The 18,071-nt window shown below is 44.6% G+C and overlaps 1 long non-coding RNA gene across 1 annotated transcript in view; it reads right to left on the bottom strand.

The window, feature by feature from the left end:
• Positions 1-18,071, bottom strand: part of LOC138471937 (uncharacterized) — a 201,988-nt gene that overhangs the window by 46,624 nt on the left and 137,293 nt on the right. The gene's annotated exons all lie outside the window — the stretch shown is intronic.

Below are 18,071 nucleotides of genomic sequence, written 5' to 3'. Positions count from 1 at the left end.
AGATATTGGTCTACAAATTACAGCAATGGTCATCGATATTTGTAATATCTGCCGGCCCGCATTGTACACTTTGCCACAAAATATTATCCTGCGTCTCAGAAAGTCACCCCCCACATATTCATTTCTTCTTTCCTTCCAACGCTTATCCAACTAAAAGCACACTAACTGCACCTCTAAAAAGTGTGGTGCTAGATGCAAATTGCACTGCCAAAATGCAAAGCATTTAGTCATAGCCAATATGCCACATTATTCACTTTCCTCCAGGGTGGGCATTTAATGCCAATCTGAAGATGGCAAAGGGCCCTTAGGGATGTGCCTGTGCTTATGCTTCATAACCACAGCTTTGATAGTTTAACACTAAACCTAAAAAAGGGAGCAGCTATGCGAGATGGATTTAAGTCCCTATGTCAATGATATTTGCGTGAACTGTTGTGGGCTAAAACACGCAGTATGAGCGATATGTGTGCTATTGTTTGTAACAGATTGGTCCAATACAAAATATGTATAAGACACTGGCGTAACAGGAACCCCCGCTGCCCCCGTGGTGCGGGGGCCCCATGCTGCCCATGCCCAGTGGGGAGGGGAAGGGGTGGAGGCAGTGACGAGAGGCCTTCAGCAGAGCTTGCAGGGGGGGCCACATGTTGTGGTAAGTCAGTGTTATAATTAAGACGTTCATAACAAGTAGGCACTAAAAAGGAGCAGCAAAGTGACCACTTTGCCCTAAAGGCTGCGATTATGCAAGGCTATTGTTGAAAAATCACCATATCAATTTGTTACTGTTGCAAACATAATGCCCTGGTTAATTTGTTTAGCCCAGCAATTTGAAAACAGCAAAAGGAAAAGAGGGAAACGACTACCATCTCGGAGTTGAGGGTGGTCTAGCGGTGGCCGGGCTCCGGCACCATGGCCCATATAAGGACTTCCTTCAGATCCCATGGTGCCAGATCCGTCTGTTTTCAAAGCCACATCATTTTAAAAAAAGTTAATGATTTGATAGGCAGAATAAAACAAAGTCAAATTATAGGTACACAAGAACATTGTAGTACAGATTAACCTAAATACAGTCAACTACGTATGAAGCCTGTAAGCTTTGCTTTGGCCTCATTAAAATAAATAAAAATCAAGCAGCCCTTTCCAATTCTGCTGACCTAAAATGACCTATAATTAAAAATAATAACTGGAACAACTGTACAATTATTTTATATCTTAAGCAAGAAGGCTGCATGGGGGTACATAAGTGCAGGTGGTGGGAGTGAAGAGAAATACAATCAAAGGACTTGTGGAAGTTACAGTATAGGAGTGATTAGAAACAGCAAGTCCAAAATACAAAGAATTAACATGATTAACAACGATCATAAAGGCAGAGTTGACAAAAAAGAAGAGAGCATTAGCCTTCTGGAAAAACGGAACATTGAAAGGCTGAATTTGACAGACATGATTATAGTGCCAGAGTTTGCAAATTCACGTTCGAGCACTGATGGAACTAGGTACTGGACAAATTCATGTGTTGGGCATCAGCCAGTTCCCCTATACTGCCAACATCTTACCTGAGCCAGTGTCAGGTTTAAGCAGCTACTGTATATGTAAAGTTTATAAAGCTGGAGAAAGGAGATTAGTATTCCCTTTAATTTCACCCTTATTTTCTATCTCATGAGCAGGAGTGGAGGGGGTTATGGGCGCAGCCAATCAGGTTTCGCGGATCGTGGGTTGAAACCTCTAATCTCAGGCCGCATTCCAAGGAACCTGCTGGCTGCCACCCCACCCGCTGTATCACCTTCCCATCCCTCCCACGTCTTTTTATTATTTCCAAACACCCTCCCCTTGCCGACTTACCTCAGTGTTGCAGCAGTGGCACCGCCACCCCGCCTCTCGCTTTTCCAGGCAGCCATGGTAATGGAAGAGGGGATCCACATGGATGGCGTACCATGGCGGTCCTTTTAGCAAAGAATGTTCATTCATTGAATGAACAGGACTCACCCGGCGACCCATTCAATGAATGAAAATCCTTTTTTTATTTTATTTATTTTAACAGCCTGTGTTAATGCTTTGGTAACCCAGAGTGCTATTGGCATTATATACCCCCCTTCCAAGGGCTGGAACATAGGGTAACGGCCCAGTGCCCTCGTTATAGGCCCTCACCATTACCCCTTTTCCAGCCCTTAGAACAGGGTGATAACGCCATATTAAATACCTGACGTACAGTAACATTTACCTTAAAAGAATGATATTAAGAGTATTGCTGGGACCAATGGGTCTACTGTATGTAGCTCGACCTACTCATGACTACAAGTTCCATAATGTATTTTGTGGAGAAATGAAAGCCCAGACAGCTATGCTAAGTATACAAACTGAACACTGTAGTAGTATTTATACTTTCAACAAACGGCATTCTCTATAATGAAACACTTATTTTAGATCTCATTAAATACTTATGTAGAATGTAGAGTAAGCCCCTCGAGCCAAGTCACACGCCAGAGCGCCACCCAGTGGTCACCACTGTAAGTTCACCTCCAGGTCGGAGCCACGTGAGCAAAGCATTGTGGGTATGCAAATTAGACCAAATGCAAGCCTTTAGCTGCAGAAACAAATGTCGTTTTCTTACAGGGCAGCGCTATCTTGTACACAGCGTCTCCAACCAAAGACAGACGGTTCTCAAGGCTGCTGACAAATGCACACCAGTTGCTCCCTTATTTGTGATCACAGTGCAGTACAGTCTGACAGCCTTGTGGGTGGAGCTTTGGGGCATATATAATTATCTATGAATGTTTGTGCATTTGTAATTGGTAACACAGGGCCTTATAGCCCAAAGGAATGATGGGTGTCACAGCACATGTATTTTCACAGCGAAATCCTGAGGCTGTTTGAATGAGTATGTATAGATCTTGGTTACAGTGGTGGGAGTCTGAACCAACCAAATCCGGATCAGGGAGTTTTCTCACCCCCCCCCCCCCCAGATAAAACAAATAAAAAAAAATAACATAAAAGAACTTACTTCTGTTGGCTTTGTCAGCCAGAAAAACATGTCATGCCACAGTAAGATAGTATATCAAGCAGGCTGTACCAATGGAGGCCAGTCTAGCCACATAACACTTAGGTTTGCTTTACCCTTAACAGTCACAAAAATAAACACATACGCAAATACAAACACATAAAAATCATACTTCAAAAAAGCTTCATTTGCTGATTACAAAGTCTGTGAGAAACCAGCACTTCCTCTGCCCTTTATGTGATGGCAACATTCCTGCAGGACACATGAAATGACAATGTATGTTTCCAAATGTCAGGCTAGTCGCCGTCTGAGGAATAGCACAGCTCTCACTTGATTTCCACCAATCCCATTTCAAGATATCGTTTTTTTTCCTCTGGTTGGGAGAGTGGTGGGGCAGAGAGGAAAAGGAGGAGACAGAGGGGAGAGGGAAGGAGCGAGAGGGCGGATGGAGAGGGAGATCAGCATATGATAACCTGGGTACAGATAGTTTATTATAATAACTTTTTTTACAAGTATGCTATTTCATAGGTTTTCTTGACAATCACCACCGAAAATACAAAGAACTTCATAGCCACTGTGGCTGATAATCAACACTTGTCCCCAAATGCAGTGTGCGGGGGTGGTGGGGGGCAGGATCGTCAATAACTAGCGACAAACTTAAGACGATTGTTCATACTGCACTTGAGAGCTTGTAGGATTGTAGGATTCATTGAACCATAAAGTGGTCATCTACTACAAAAGTATTTGCAGAAAAAGTATTTTGGATATAAAACTCAAATGACCATGCTGTTCTCATTCAACAGGAACCAACAAGGACGCAAATCCCGAGTTTGGCAGATTGCTATAGAGGAATCCAGCACACCGCGATGCACCACTGTGAACCTTACATGTGCTTTACGTGATCCGTAACCAAAGCATCAATGGTGTGTAGCGGGTGGGACGCTTTAGTTTAGAAAAAGGGAGCAGGTTAGGGTGCTGAGTTTCAAGCTACTCCATGTGTGATTTTCTTTTTTAAAAATGAACTGTTGGGGCCTACAAATCACCTACAATTAAAAGACATATAATATGATCAGTTGTACAAAATATAATTTTACATCTTAATCAAGGGATGGAAGAAGCAGGTGGTGTGGATAAGGACAGAATTAAATCAGGAGTTTGGCAGAGTTACGTAAAGGAGCAATACACAAAGAATAGTCATTAATAATGGGCTGAGAAGCAGAGATGGGCAAATGAAAAGAAAAAAGTGCACTAGTCATGTCAGTGAAACAAAGCTCGTGCAAGTATTAGTAGCAAAGGACAGTTGTATTGTCTTGCAATCAATCCACAGAGCTACATGCTTCCTCTACCAGAACAATCCTGAAACAACCTAAAGCCACCTACCATAACTCCACTTTTATTAGTTATGACCCTGCGACCTAATAGAAACTTAGTAAGAACACCCTTCAAACAATAATCTACTATCCAGTGTCTAAAATGCGGCTTGCCTCCTCCTGCCCACCTTTTTCAGAATGTTCTGTGAAGCTGTCATCAACAAAGGTGACTCCACCATGGCAACCACCTGACCTGGATCTTTCCCGAAGTCTCCCACCCAGAATAATAATCTTGCGTATTCCACATGTCAGTAGGGTGCCAGCATTGAAATGATTCAACATCATCTCGCCATCTGGGATGCAGTTACTGTCTAAATGGGTTCAGCACACACCATGCACAATTCACATACATCAATACAATATCTACCAAAATAGCTAGGAATGAAAGATGTTCTGAAACCTACTTTAAATATTAGATTTAACGAAAAACAAAACACAGTGGGATCACACGATCAAACAGAGCTAGCCAGTTCCCCTAGGGCCCTTGGTCACCTTAAAAGGAACAAACTTGGCACTGTGTCAGTGTTAGGCGTCATTCGCCTAATCTACAGCTGCCCTGTTTAATTGAGCACGTCAGGTGTGAAGTACTACTCTGTGTGTGTGTATATTGGGTTTAAATTTGAAACATGCCTGAAGTAAAGTTGAAGACATATTTCGATCATGAACTTTATAGATCTCTTAAATTGACAGTATGTGATGGGAGATTATTCTGGTTTATCTTGGAAAGATATCGCCCTTAATTATGAGAATAAACCATCAGTGTGGGATTATTATGACAGTGTTGGGGGAGTGGGGAAGGGGGAGGGCAAAGGGACCCACAACTTCTGGGGCAACTTGATTTCCAGGCAAGGATTCAAACCTCTGGTCTACCATGTTTCTGGCTAGGACAGGCCCCCGATTGCCTTTGTGCCTCTGAATGGTGTGCTGTGTGCTTTGCGGACAGGACATGTTCTTCAACTCTATTGAACAAGGAGATACCTAGTGATGAAAAAACATCCACCGCCTGCTATGGCTGTATGAGACATGTATCAAGGATACCGCAATAAAAGAACAGCACTTGCTTTTCTGGTTCAACCACACCCATGAGCATCACCTGCATGCATGTGGACAGGAATACCTTCCCTAAAGTAAAACTAACTTTCTAAGAAGACAAGAACATTCACTTGAGGGTTACTGTAATGCCAACATTACCAGACCCTTGTATTATTCTGTTTATTTCAAAATATCCGAAATAAAATCATATGCTGAAAAAACAGATAAACGCAGATACACATGGCAACATAAAATCATCCCATTATCAATATATCACGCACATGGAGATTCTATAAACCAGGCGATAAAAGAAGAGCAAATTAAAAGAAAGTCAGTCAAGTACTAGAATGCTAGAATTTCACACTGGAAAATAATTGTAAACTGGATGCAAAAGATCTTTGTTAATGTTTTCCATCAGCTAGTTTCAAATAATGTATTCTGGCAAACGAAGCTCTCTTAAAAATAAATAAAAAGAAATCCCAAAATTATGATTTGCAAGCTTGTGCACCGGCAAATAGACAATGCATCTCTTATGAATCAAAATCCTTGCCCCCAATGAAAGATCCGAGCCAGTTTTCTCTGAAACTGGTGTCCAAAGAACACAAAAGAAAGAAACCCCTATATCCTCTGGCATATATGCAATGAGGGCAACTGAAACTGGCTCCTTTACTACAACGTACTGTTGTTGATGCCAAGGGTAAAATGCCTAAATTAAGTTTTAATCAAAAAGCTGGCTCAACGGTATCCAGTTACAACTGCAGCCTGAAATAGGTTTTGACGCAAGGTATCATGTAGACAATATAGCAGGCGAACAGGCCAGACAGCATTCAGAGAAACCAGCCCTCATAGGCAGCCATTTTGGCTATTTGATCTTGATCATTATCCCAGTGGGATTCGCCCACAGTGACATAATTCCCAATTTACAGGGAATTGTTTTCGCATATTTTAGCCATGGCAGTGTATCTGCTATTGGAGCAGCTAGAAAAATAAAATAAAAATCACAGCACTTCTCTGCGTACAGAGGTTAATATTCGGTAGCACTAAGCTGGGGTAATAGATGCGTGGGTCAGGTAGCAGGCTCACATCCATTCGAGACGGGGATAGATGGGCCTAGGTCACACTGAAAAATTAATAAAAACCCTTGAACAGTCTACGCTTGTTTGGATGATTCTTGAGCCATCTGTGACAGCTCCTACACCACTAATCATCTCTCTAGACCGCCTCTCCTCCGCCTCCACACTTCTACTTCCTACACACCACTACTATTCCCACCACCACACCACCACCACATCCACACTACTACCACATCCACACTACTACCACCTATGCATTACAACCATTCCACACCACCTTCTCTTCAGTCACCCTACTTCCACTCTTTTTCCATTCACCCGCTCACTCACTCCCTTCTCTCCTACTACCCATTTCATTCACACACCTTACACATAAATTCACACTCACACCACAACACAACACAATTTTCTCCGAACAGCCAATACCTCACCTTTTCTATAAACAGCCAATTAATCCCAGGTTTCCCTGCCTGGGAGGAGTTCCATTCAGCAGAATACAGATACGGGTGTCTAGGCCCTGCCCCTTTGACTTGTGCAGGCCTACTGCAGTTTATCAATGGTGGCGACCTACAGCAAAGGTTTATGTTCTTGTGACAATTTCCAAAGTCCATGGCATTTCAGTCGCTTTGTGGCGCCAATACAGATAAGTGTTGGTTCATCCAGGAGCGAATTGCAGTCTGGGAGCCACTGCACGGCTCTGTTGCCGTGGAGTGCTGTTTTTGTATGAAGCAGTCCTGCATACACAATGACACTTGTATTGGTCGTTTCTGCTTTACACAGCAGTTGCGTTGCATTTGTCTGCTGGTTGAGATGCGCTAGTATGTGGTCCTCCCTCTGAAGCTTCTTGTGAGTTGCTTCCTCTTCGGTCCACCGCTGGGGAATGCTGGTATCATCTTTCATCTGAAAGTCAATTAGGGGAGATTTTTCAAGGTGGTAAAAGTTCCTTATAGGACAAAGTGGGACACAGTCTGTAGGCATCACTGCAGTTATGGGGAAAATGAAGGCAAGTCAGACTTCTATACACAAGTGCAGAAAAGACAGCAGCCGGGCCCAAGTGGCCCCAGAGGAGAAACTCTGAGTTCTCAACACGCTTCATTTCCAGGTTCAAGACCCAGAAAGAAGAGAAGCACATTTTTGGCGAACCAGAAGCAGTAGTGAGGCTCAAGGATGACCTTTCAAGGGTGTTTATTAAACTAAAAAGAAAATGCCAATCTATCCCTACTGCCAATAGTGATTTCCCCTACCTACCTAAGCTAAGGGTGCTTTGTCCATTGTCAAAATCAAAAGAAGTGCCCAATCCAACCCTAATCGCTACCTGGCCTCATCACTGTGGGAAAAAAACAAAAATAAAAGCCCAATGAATAGCCTCTCAGCTTAGGCTATAACCGGCCAATAGTCCATTGGCTCTCTCTGTGGAGATGATTTTCAAGTCATACAAAAATAGCCTGGATAAAAAGTGTTCAATTCCCCTTAGCCTCTTCATAAAGACTGGAAAGTATCTATACGAGTCAAATCTCTCAACAGGGCTCGAAATTAAGACTGGATGAGCAGGAACTTAAAGCAACTCCTGGGTATCCAGCTTGAACCAGTGACCGAGCGCTACCCCTGGGGAACGAAGAGCTGGTACACAAAGTTTTGCAAATCTGGCTTCCACATAAAATGGGAACATATCATTTTTATTACCCCTTATGCTTTAATTGTCATAGTTGTGTCCTAAAATGTATGCACAGATTGCCCCCAATACACAGAGTTCAATTCACACGTGTTTATGTTCTGCATCAGTCGGCCTGTGGAGAAAAAAGTAGCTCCTGGAAGTCATTGGTGACAGGCTAAAGAGACACTTCTGCTTTTAGCCTAGGAGCTAAATAGCTCCCAGCTCCACTCAATTTCTAACCCTGCTCAAGTTTGTTACGTAGAGGAATGTTTCCCTTGTTCCTTTTCCAGCACCTTGACCACTTCCTCTCCATTGGTTCTTTATCCCTCCTTGTCTGTTTCTTTATTGGTTTCCGCTGGCTTCCCTCCACCATGGGCAACCCTAGAACCTTCTATTCCTTCGGGTGTGCTCCAGCGGGATGGCGTTCTAGAAGGGATGTTGCTTTTCTCCCTTCTCCAAAGAGTCTCCGGCATGTAGCCTCAGCTTCTCTTCCTCTGCCCAATTCGGCAGTCTCCAAGGTATTTGCTTTCCAAATGGAGGATTTGTCCCTATGGTCGGTCCTGGCCTCAGCGTAGTTTCTCCCCTCCCTAACTTCCCCCAAGTCGCAGACCCACCGCAGCTGCAGAGTGGTCATGCCACAAGGCAATACGGTTCTTCCGTCCCAGTCTCTTCTCTGCTTCTGCCCGATTCAGCAGTCTCTGTGGCCCTAGCGTTCCAATGGGAGGAGTCTTTCCTCTGGTCTGTCCTGGCCTCAGCATAGTTTCCCGGGTCCAAGACCCACCATTACTGCAGCGTGGGCACACCACCAAGTAAGATGGTCCTTCCTTCCCCAATCTCTTGCTTGGCTGCATCGCTTTTTCTCAGCACCGGCCCTCCATCGCCTCTGCCTTCTCTCCGCATCTCTCCACACTACCTCTGGCTATGCAGTCTAGCGCGGCTCAGCCCCTACACGACATCAGTACATCAAAGGCTTGCCTCTGCGTAGGATTCTTCCTCTTCCATTCAAGATTACTCTTCCCTTTATTCTCAATGCCGTACTTTAACTGGGGCGTATTGCTTTTCGTCAGTTGCTGAGTTCAAGGGAATGCCAGTATTACCTTGAGCCAATGATGTTAAAGAATTGTCAGTATTTGTTGGATGGAGTATTTGTTGAATGCAAAACAGAAGTAACATCAGTCTTCTATAGCCTTAAATGTAGACAGAGTATTCTTCGTAGAGAGTTCCTTGTAGGTTTGGGAGTCCTTGTCCTCTAGAGGGAAGTCACTCTCAAAGACCCGTTTTCCCTGACCCCTAGAGAGGTTGTTGCTTAGCGCACTCGCCTCCCTTCACCTCAAAGTGGGAGGCTCCACCCTGTGAAGAAGGGACGAATTATCCAGATTCGTCACACAAAGCAGAATTCAGGACACGTCATGGCAAAACGCAATAGACCTGAGACCCCATGACCATGGACCCCTTAGGGCAAGTTTGAAGAATAAGCCACCATCTCAGGGCCCAAAAGTAAGTACTCTTTACAGCAGTTTGTGACAAACCCTTAGATGTCGTCACTTCTCCCTGAGGGGGGAGCCCCTTACCATGAGGCCAGGTTGGTGAGGACGCTACCCAATAGTTCACCTGGGGGTGGTGCACAGTAGGCGGATTTCAAGGGGAGAGACTCCCCCTCTCGGGATGACCATCTAAGGAGAACGCAGTATAACAACCTCACACCATCACTCACAATCCTCCACAAAGTACAACAAAACCCAATAATTACTGTCCCAAATTATATGTGCAAGGCCATCAGTCTAACACCTACTGGGACAAAGAAGAGCCCAGACTAACCAAGAGTGTCTGATATGATAATGACTGAGACGAGGAGAAGGTGCAGAACTATGAACAGGGTCAGCATTCTAGTTGTCCACGAAAGCACATTGAAGAAACTGAGATTAAAAGCCATCCCAGCAGGAGCCGAGAACAAGGAAATGGATAGGCGCGGGAGCACGAAGAGGTTGCAGACCGGGACGCAGTCAGGAGGACCAAGGAGTCTGTAAGGAGTCAGACCACAAACCCGCAAAGCAGAAACCCGACAGAGGGAAGAAGGTGGAAGAAACAGAGAGCCAGAGGGGATGCTGAGCCGCCGCAGCAGAGTCGGAGAACGCAGAAGACGCAAGCAACCCAAACTCAGACCTCAGGAGAGACAGGAGCCCTCCAGGATGAACCCTGAAGGTATGGGAGCACACGGACCGGCTGGTGGGGACACAAGGGTTTTTGGAAGCACATGAAAGTAACAAAGAAACAAACCATAAGAAATGGGTGAACAAAAGACTCTCATAAAGAGAAACTCAGCCATGAAGAGAAGGAATACCCAGTTAGGGGTTATCATCAAGCCCCTAGCTTTTCAAAAGAAGAACAGGAAGAAGTCTCATACCATCTTCTTCATTGCAGTACTTGGCCGGTGAGTAAACCAAGTCTGCCAATGCACCAAAACAGAAATACAGGTCGGGGACCCACAACAAGAGAAAAAAAACAAGGGCAAGACTCTTTTTGTTCTTGGCAGGCTAGTGACCCAAGTCTGTACAGCCAACTGAATAAAGAAATACAAGTCTGTGACCCACAAACAAGAAAACAAAGCAGAGTCCTTTTCCTCATGGCAGAACTCGACAAGCCAGAGAACCAAGTGGGCCATAGTGGGGAGGCCTCGGTCGAGGACCCTGCTGGTGCATGAACTTTATTGCTGAGAAACCTATGGGTTAAACAGAGGCAGCCAGGTGAAGGGAGTCATTCCCCCAGGGTACAGTCAGTTTAAAAAGAAAAGTCACTTTCAGAGAAGGGAGTGATTCTCTTGACAATTGAGAAAGCTGACCATGGAACCTGCAGCCAGGGGAAGGAAGTAATTTCCCCTGGCAGAACAAGTATTGTTCTGGAAATCTTTAATCCAGGGGAACAGTGGCATTCCCCCTGAAGTGAAGAAACGGAGGTACAGAGTGTTATAGGACTGGCTGTCCTTTATTTGTGAAGTGCTGGCGCCTGGGGAAGGGAGTCATTCCCCCTGGTAAAGAACTTGAAAATCAAATCACGACCAGTAACTGTGATACTCAGTCCAGGAGAAGGGAGTCATTCTCCTGGACCAAGAACACGGGCCCAACCTTTAGTTTAGTTATATAAGTGCAACTGACAGAGATAGGGACTTTTGACACAGGACGGTGGACTCTAAGTTATAAGGACATTCTCACAACCCAGAGATGGGGAAAAATAGTTTTTCCCTTTACTTTCTTAGTGAATAAAAGCCTATTGCAACCACTATGCCACATGTGTCAGTTTGCTCCTTCTGCACCTTTAAAAATTACAGAAAACAGCTGTGAAGCGTCTTTTGCCGAAACAACTGTGGGTTTTTGTCTAAAAAAAAGAGGGAGTCTTCCACTTCTTTACTGATTAATCACTGGATTTCAAACCTTTAAGAAGAAATCGTTGGACCCTGCTGGTAGAGCAATCCTTTCCAACGTCCTCCTGGTGTGAGTTGAAGGCAGGTGATCCAAAGCAGAGGCAATCTCTGCTCCCTAGTTTAGGGAAGGCATGGTATCAAACAGTGAAGACAGACACAAGTGATCACAGTCCAAGGTTGAACTTCAATGGGTTGGTAGAATGCCTTTCTAAACCTAAATCTAAAGATGGGAGCAAGCTACGAGCATCAAATAATAATAACGCAGTCCTAGTGGAGTCTGTCAAAATAAAAGGGCCTATACTAATAAACTAATAAACCTATTGCCAATCCTTACTTCTAGATACAAAATGGTGTGAGATAATGTATGCAAAGGAAAAGTGTTCAAGAAACATGTCAGGATTGTTGAGCAGTTGGCATACCTTCCCCACGTTTTCAGCAAGGGGCAAGGCAGCATGTGCGGGCTTCGCACACACTCTGGCTTCTTGGCCATGAGGTAACAGCTTAACACAGGCATCAGGACCTTCCGCCAAAGTCTCTCTCGCATTGACAGTCTTATTGCAGAAGGCCTGATGTAACTAACAAAACACAAGTTCCTTTCCTTTGTCGGGGCTTTCACATTCACAGGTTCAAAACTGGTCTGCCTTCTTCGGCCTTGGACCACGGGTCCCCCTCGTCCGGGCTCACACCCCTTTTCTACAATGTTCAAAAATTGGTCTACCTCCTTTGGGCTCAGACCACGGATCCCCCTCATCCGGGCTCATCTCCCTTTTTATACCAGAATCTAAGATTTTCGAATGTGCAATGGGTTTTGCTTAAACCGTCCAAGGACCACTTCGATTCCCTTGACACAATTACACTTCACATCCTTTAATAGGATGCCAGACAGAGACCTCCGATTGTGCACATTCACGGTGCTGGACCACTCTTAACTGTGTCGCATCTTTCCTTGTTATGTTTAAACATTCACCAGCAATTCAGCTTTACTTGCGTCTTTCATCACACGCGTTTAACAATGTTGGTTCCAGCGTTCATTTTACAATGTTGTTGCTTGCAAACTTGACTTCAACACATACCAGTCTGGCATCGGTCTCCCAAATTCCACCAACCTGTTGTCACCAACAGGTAACCCCTTTGGACACCTAAGAGGACAACGTTCCTCTTTCGTGATTTTCCCCTCTATAAATGTTGTTTAATAACTCCACATATGACATACAATCTACATATGTAATCATAAGAGAGAAAAAAGCTTTGACAAAAAAAAACTTTTTAGCAAACATGGCTCATAAAAAATTCCACCGAAATGTATTGTTGTTCGGGTGTAACCTCACCCAACAATCTCTAACTTAACATTAAATATGTTCATACAAATTAGAATTCCTTGGATTTGACAAAACCAGGATATATTCACAACCAGTTCCATATTATGTGGTCAGAAAGAAACACAAAAATAAAAATAAATTCCTTCAACATTATTCTCCATACATGAACAAATTGAACACTTTAAACAATTGCCGATGCGTTTCAGACTAAACATCAATCATCAGGGCTTGTGTTCTCATCTCAATATAACGAAGTAACAAAATTGTTTTCATCTGTATACCTATAACACATGACAGATGAAGGCTTAATACTTTTGAAATAAGTTTGATTAAACTTTCTCATAACCAATTTTTTAAAGTGCATATGAACTATAACACGAACCTCAAACGTATATGGTGGCCTCAAGATAACTGCAACCTGTTGCAACAAATTAGACAAACACTACATTATTCCACATTTCATGGTCATACCTTGTAGGCAAATGGCACACCATGAGGTGTGTTGTGAAAAGTCATTCCATAAATAGCATACTCACGCGGCGTGGTCTCCGCCTGCGAGTGTTAACCGAAAGAATGCTCCTAATTGTTTCCTTAGGCACCTACAGGGGAATGCACATGGTGGAACCATGTCAGTAGGTCATGCAGCGAACAACACTTGCACATAACTTTTGAACTCACTCAAAGTAAAAAATCAGCTTAAGACATTGATGCCTAGCACAGAGGCCAAATTCCCACCCCATGCAGCTAGAAAACTCATCTGCATGTGCAGCAGTAAGTCTGACATGGGAGCGTGAATCATGTTTGTATGTACAACAATCTCACGAGCGTGGATCGAACACCTAGGCCGCCCGCCCGCCTGCGGCTAGGCTTTTAAATCTGTGCACAGGTAGAATCAAAGGAAGATATGCTGAACTCCTACTTTAATCAGTTTAAGTTCACTCCAGCGTGACACGGCCAACCATAGTGGCGGTCCTTCGCTTCACTCCAGTGTATACACTGGGCATTGCTGAGGCAACGTAACGCATGCGTAAAAGCATGTAGTCCATTGCACTAGTCAACTTGGTGTAGGACTAACCCATTTATACTAATGAAAGTTAGAGAAACTCCCAATTTGTTAACTCAGAAAGGGAACAGGGCATCACGGCCATAAAACTCACTGGCTGTGTTTTTCTTTGTCACTTCTTTGGCCAAGGACGGTCCCACAGTGTCTGCTGCTCCTCCACAGCCTTGGTCAGTTACACGGGAGGGCCCTCAGCATATCTGACACACAATGCAGGATTCTTCATCCTGGTTTCCTGGTCTTACGCTTTCTGCCTTGAAGGATTCATGAAAGTAACGGCTTCCTGCCAAAAAGGTCAAGGTTGTTGCCCTTTTCACAAACCTCTCGTGCCTGGCCGTCTTTCTCCCCTCGTTTAGCTGCCGACTCTAAACTGCTGTAACTTTGTGTGCTTTGCCTAGCTCATAGTGTGCTCTCATTCTCCGCCTTTTATTCGTGTGGCGAAGTGTAATGGAAGTCAGGTGTGAGTGATTGTCGATAATTGCCTGACCTCGCCAGACCATAATATTGGGACACGTCACGTGCATGGCTCGGGTGTGAGTGTTTTCTCCCAGAGCGGCTGTCTGTGCAAAAGTGTTTGTGCAGGAAAAGGGGGGCAAGGGGAGCCGAGTTTCTAAATATGCCATTGGGTAGGATGGGGTAAAGGTGTTACAGGAAAGAGAGGGATACCACATCTCACCATCCAGTGTCCCACTCCCTGAAGACCCCTCACCCAAGTGATACTCCCGCACTAGTCCATCCCCAGGGTCTGGATCCAAAGGCAATGGCTGTGCCCTGGCCACCTGGGAGAGAGATCCCCAGGGACTAGCGGGTGAGACACCCTCTGGTTTCTCACAGATCCAGGGCCAGTGCTACCTCCCAGTTGGATGGTGGCAGTTGAGTGGGATCCAATTATTGGACCCCAACACACTTGTGCCAGAAAGTTACTGTACAAACCACTTTTATCTCAATGTCAGATACTTGCCAGTGCCTTTCCATTGCATGCAGAGCAGTGTCTTTCCATTGCATGCAGAGCGTCGACATCTGAAGCCAAGAAAAATCATCAAGAAAAAGAAAAGTTCAGAAGCCTCTCCTAAACGCTGTAGTGATCGGCCACAGAGCAAGAGAGCAAACGGTTGTCGGGAAGCAGAAACGCTACTACAATAGCAGAAAAGATGGGAGCGAAAGAGCCACATGGAGAAGCTGCTTCCATACATATCGCAAAGAAATGCCTGGCACTGCTGAACGAAGCAGACAAGCCTGCATAACAACCTCAAGGCCTCCTAGACCAGCAGGCACCAAAAGGGGAGGACTACCCACCCTCCCCAAGGAACCTCCAGAGAGATCCCTCAGAACAGGTTCCCGGAACACTAACCATGCTCAGCCACAACTTTGTTACACAGCAAGCCTGTGCAGAGAAAGAGGCACATGCTTAGTCCACAATTTGTGGAGAAAGTGAGTTATTAGCTAGAGAATAGAAGTGATACTGCAGTGTGAGTGTGCGGGTTTCTGTGGCGAGTGTGTAGAAAGGCGAGTGTAAGGAGTGATCGTGAAGCAGGTGTTACTGGTTGAAAGGAGGCAGTAGTAGTGTGTAGGAGTCTGTAGTAGTATGGAGAAGGGATTAGTAGTGTAGTTTAGAGGAGGGAGGTGGAGTGTGGAGGATTGGTGTGGAAGAAGTATCCTCAAAGGGTAGAAGCAAGACCTAGGAAGTGTGAGAACATTGAAGGGATAGGCGATTGTTGGGAGGAGTGAGGCAAGGTGTAGAAGCAGTCGGAGTAGAAAATTGAGAGGTAAGAGTGAACTTGTTAGACGTGCCAAAATAAAACAGGATATTTGAAAGGCACCATCATGGTTCCCATTACAAAACTAGCCCCTGGATGGTGTAGTGAGTTAGGAGGTCCCTGAGAGTTTAGTGCAATAAGATGTTCGGCCTTTAGGGCTTCTGTAGGAGAGAGAACTAGACAGTAAGAGTCCATCTTCTGTATCTACTAACCCATTGTCAGGGGCGCCTGCGCTGAGGTGAATGTTCGCAAACTAGGCGAGAGAGAGTGGGATGGCCGTAGTCCCCACAATATCTTCAATAAAAACCCTTTGTGAATGGCATATGTTTTGCATCAGTAATGATGCATAATGAGAAAGAGACTGAATCATTCATGAAATGGGGAGTGATTATTGAGCCATCTGTGACACAATGCTCACACAAGAGCAGCCTTTGAAATGGGTCATGCTGTGCTGTTGAATTTGTACTCCTTTGTGCTACCAGCTATTTACATACATTTCTCCTTTCTACACTTTTTGTACAAGAGATTGGACAGGCATTAGGTTTTGTTAGCATAGGCTATTTTGATTTGACGGACTCCACTAGGACTGTTTTGTTTATCGTTTAAGGGTTCAGACTATTCCCATCTTAGTTATAGGGCCAAGTAGGAGTTTTTCCAACCCCAGAAACTTCAATAAAAGTTTTACAAAAATGGTGTCTATTGTGTCAGTGTCACACTTGTGATGCCATGCCTCCCCTACAGATCTCTCCCAGTTAGGCCTCCAACCAGTTAGGCTGAGAGGGCCTCCCCTAACCCCCACTTGACACGACTATATCACGATCTATACAGTATGGTTTTGTAAATGTGCATAAAGATACCATTTGCTGCCTTGCAGATGATATCTAGAGCGACATGGACTATGGATGCAAGAGTGGTCCCTACCCCCAAAGTAGAGTGAGCTCTAGGAAATACGGTTAGAGTCTTTCATGCAAGTGTAGATCACAAATCCATCTTGCAATACTTGCGTTAGTAACGCGGCAAAAGAAATAGAAAACAGACTTGTCTTCCTGAACGTTTTGGTTGCATCCATGAAGAACAGGACTGTTCGGCGTACATCCAGTGTACACAAAGATTACTCTGGCCTTGTCTGGGATTTCTGAAAGAACACGAGCAGGTCAATAATTTGGTTAACATGAAATTTGAACATGCAGTTTAGGGAGAAGTGAAAGATGTAAGGAACTCATGGTGGAAACAGTAAAGACAGACACAAGTGATCACAGTTCAATGGCGTTTATTAAACTTCAAATGCAGGGTGGAAAAACGCCTAAACTAAACCTAAATATCAGATGGGAGCAATCTTCAACCATCAAATGAAAAATAAGACAGTCCTTGTGGCATTGTGTCAAAATAAAAGGGCCTATACCAAGACAAATATATTGCCAATACATACGCTAAATACGAAAAAGTGTGGGATAATGTTCTCAATAAAGAAAAAAGTGTTCACAAATAATAAGGCAGGATGTGATTGCCAGGGGTCTCCCTTCCCCACGTTTTGAGCACGGGACAAAGTGGATTTCCTGAGCACAACACACGCTCAAGCTTTCCCAGCACGAGCCAACAGTTGCGTACCAGCTATCAGGTTCTTTGATGGCCAGGCTTCTATTCAATAAAAAATATGTCTTGCCTTTGAGGGCTGATGTATCCGAAAACAAACACTAAGTTCTGTTCCACGTTTACTATGGGTGATGGCGTCACCCCTCGGCCTCCCTCTTCAGGCGTAGACCCTTCACAAATCGTATTCAACAATTCAACTAAACAGTTCCTTTTTCAATCAACTTTGGGTGGATCTCCCTCCTTCGAGCTTGGACTCCTTTTAGAGGTCAGCCTCCCTCTTCCACGTTCACTCCTGCCAACACACTGTTCATAGGGACTTCAGGCGTTGCCCCTTTTCGTCAGCATCCCTCCACCGGGTTGACTCTTGCCAACTTTTATAACACTATGTTCATACACTCATTTTCCTTATCTTTGCAGTCATCTATCAGTCAAAGACCTTCGATGGGAGAGAGGATTTTACAAGACTCCTGTATGACCACTTTGACTTCCTTTCGCCTCTTCCCAAGGCCTTCTGGTTAAGGTAGTCTCCACCATCGTGTAATCACCCAAAGTTTCCTGCGTGAGCACCCACGTGGTGCCGGCCTCCTCTGTTGCTGACTTTCCACCTCTCTCATCAATAATGTCTTTAAATCTTTCAAAGTTCAATTTAGCCGTTGGCTACTTTTCACTCAACACAGTCCATTTTCTTATCGATTCTCCCCTCGACTCACTGGCTGTGATGAACCGCTTGGCTTTCTTTATCCCTGGAATCAAGGTTTGTACTACCGAGACCAGTGGCCTTCCACAGCTTGGTTATCAACGAATAA

The sequence above is a fragment of the Ambystoma mexicanum genome, chromosome 8, assembly GCF_040938575.1.
Source record: "Ambystoma mexicanum isolate Mex_15411 chromosome 8, UKY_AmexF1_1, whole genome shotgun sequence".
NCBI lineage: Eukaryota > Metazoa > Chordata > Amphibia > Caudata > Ambystomatidae > Ambystoma > Ambystoma mexicanum.
The sequence above is the reverse complement of the archived record's forward strand: the minus strand, read 5'-3'. Positions and strand labels throughout refer to the sequence as shown.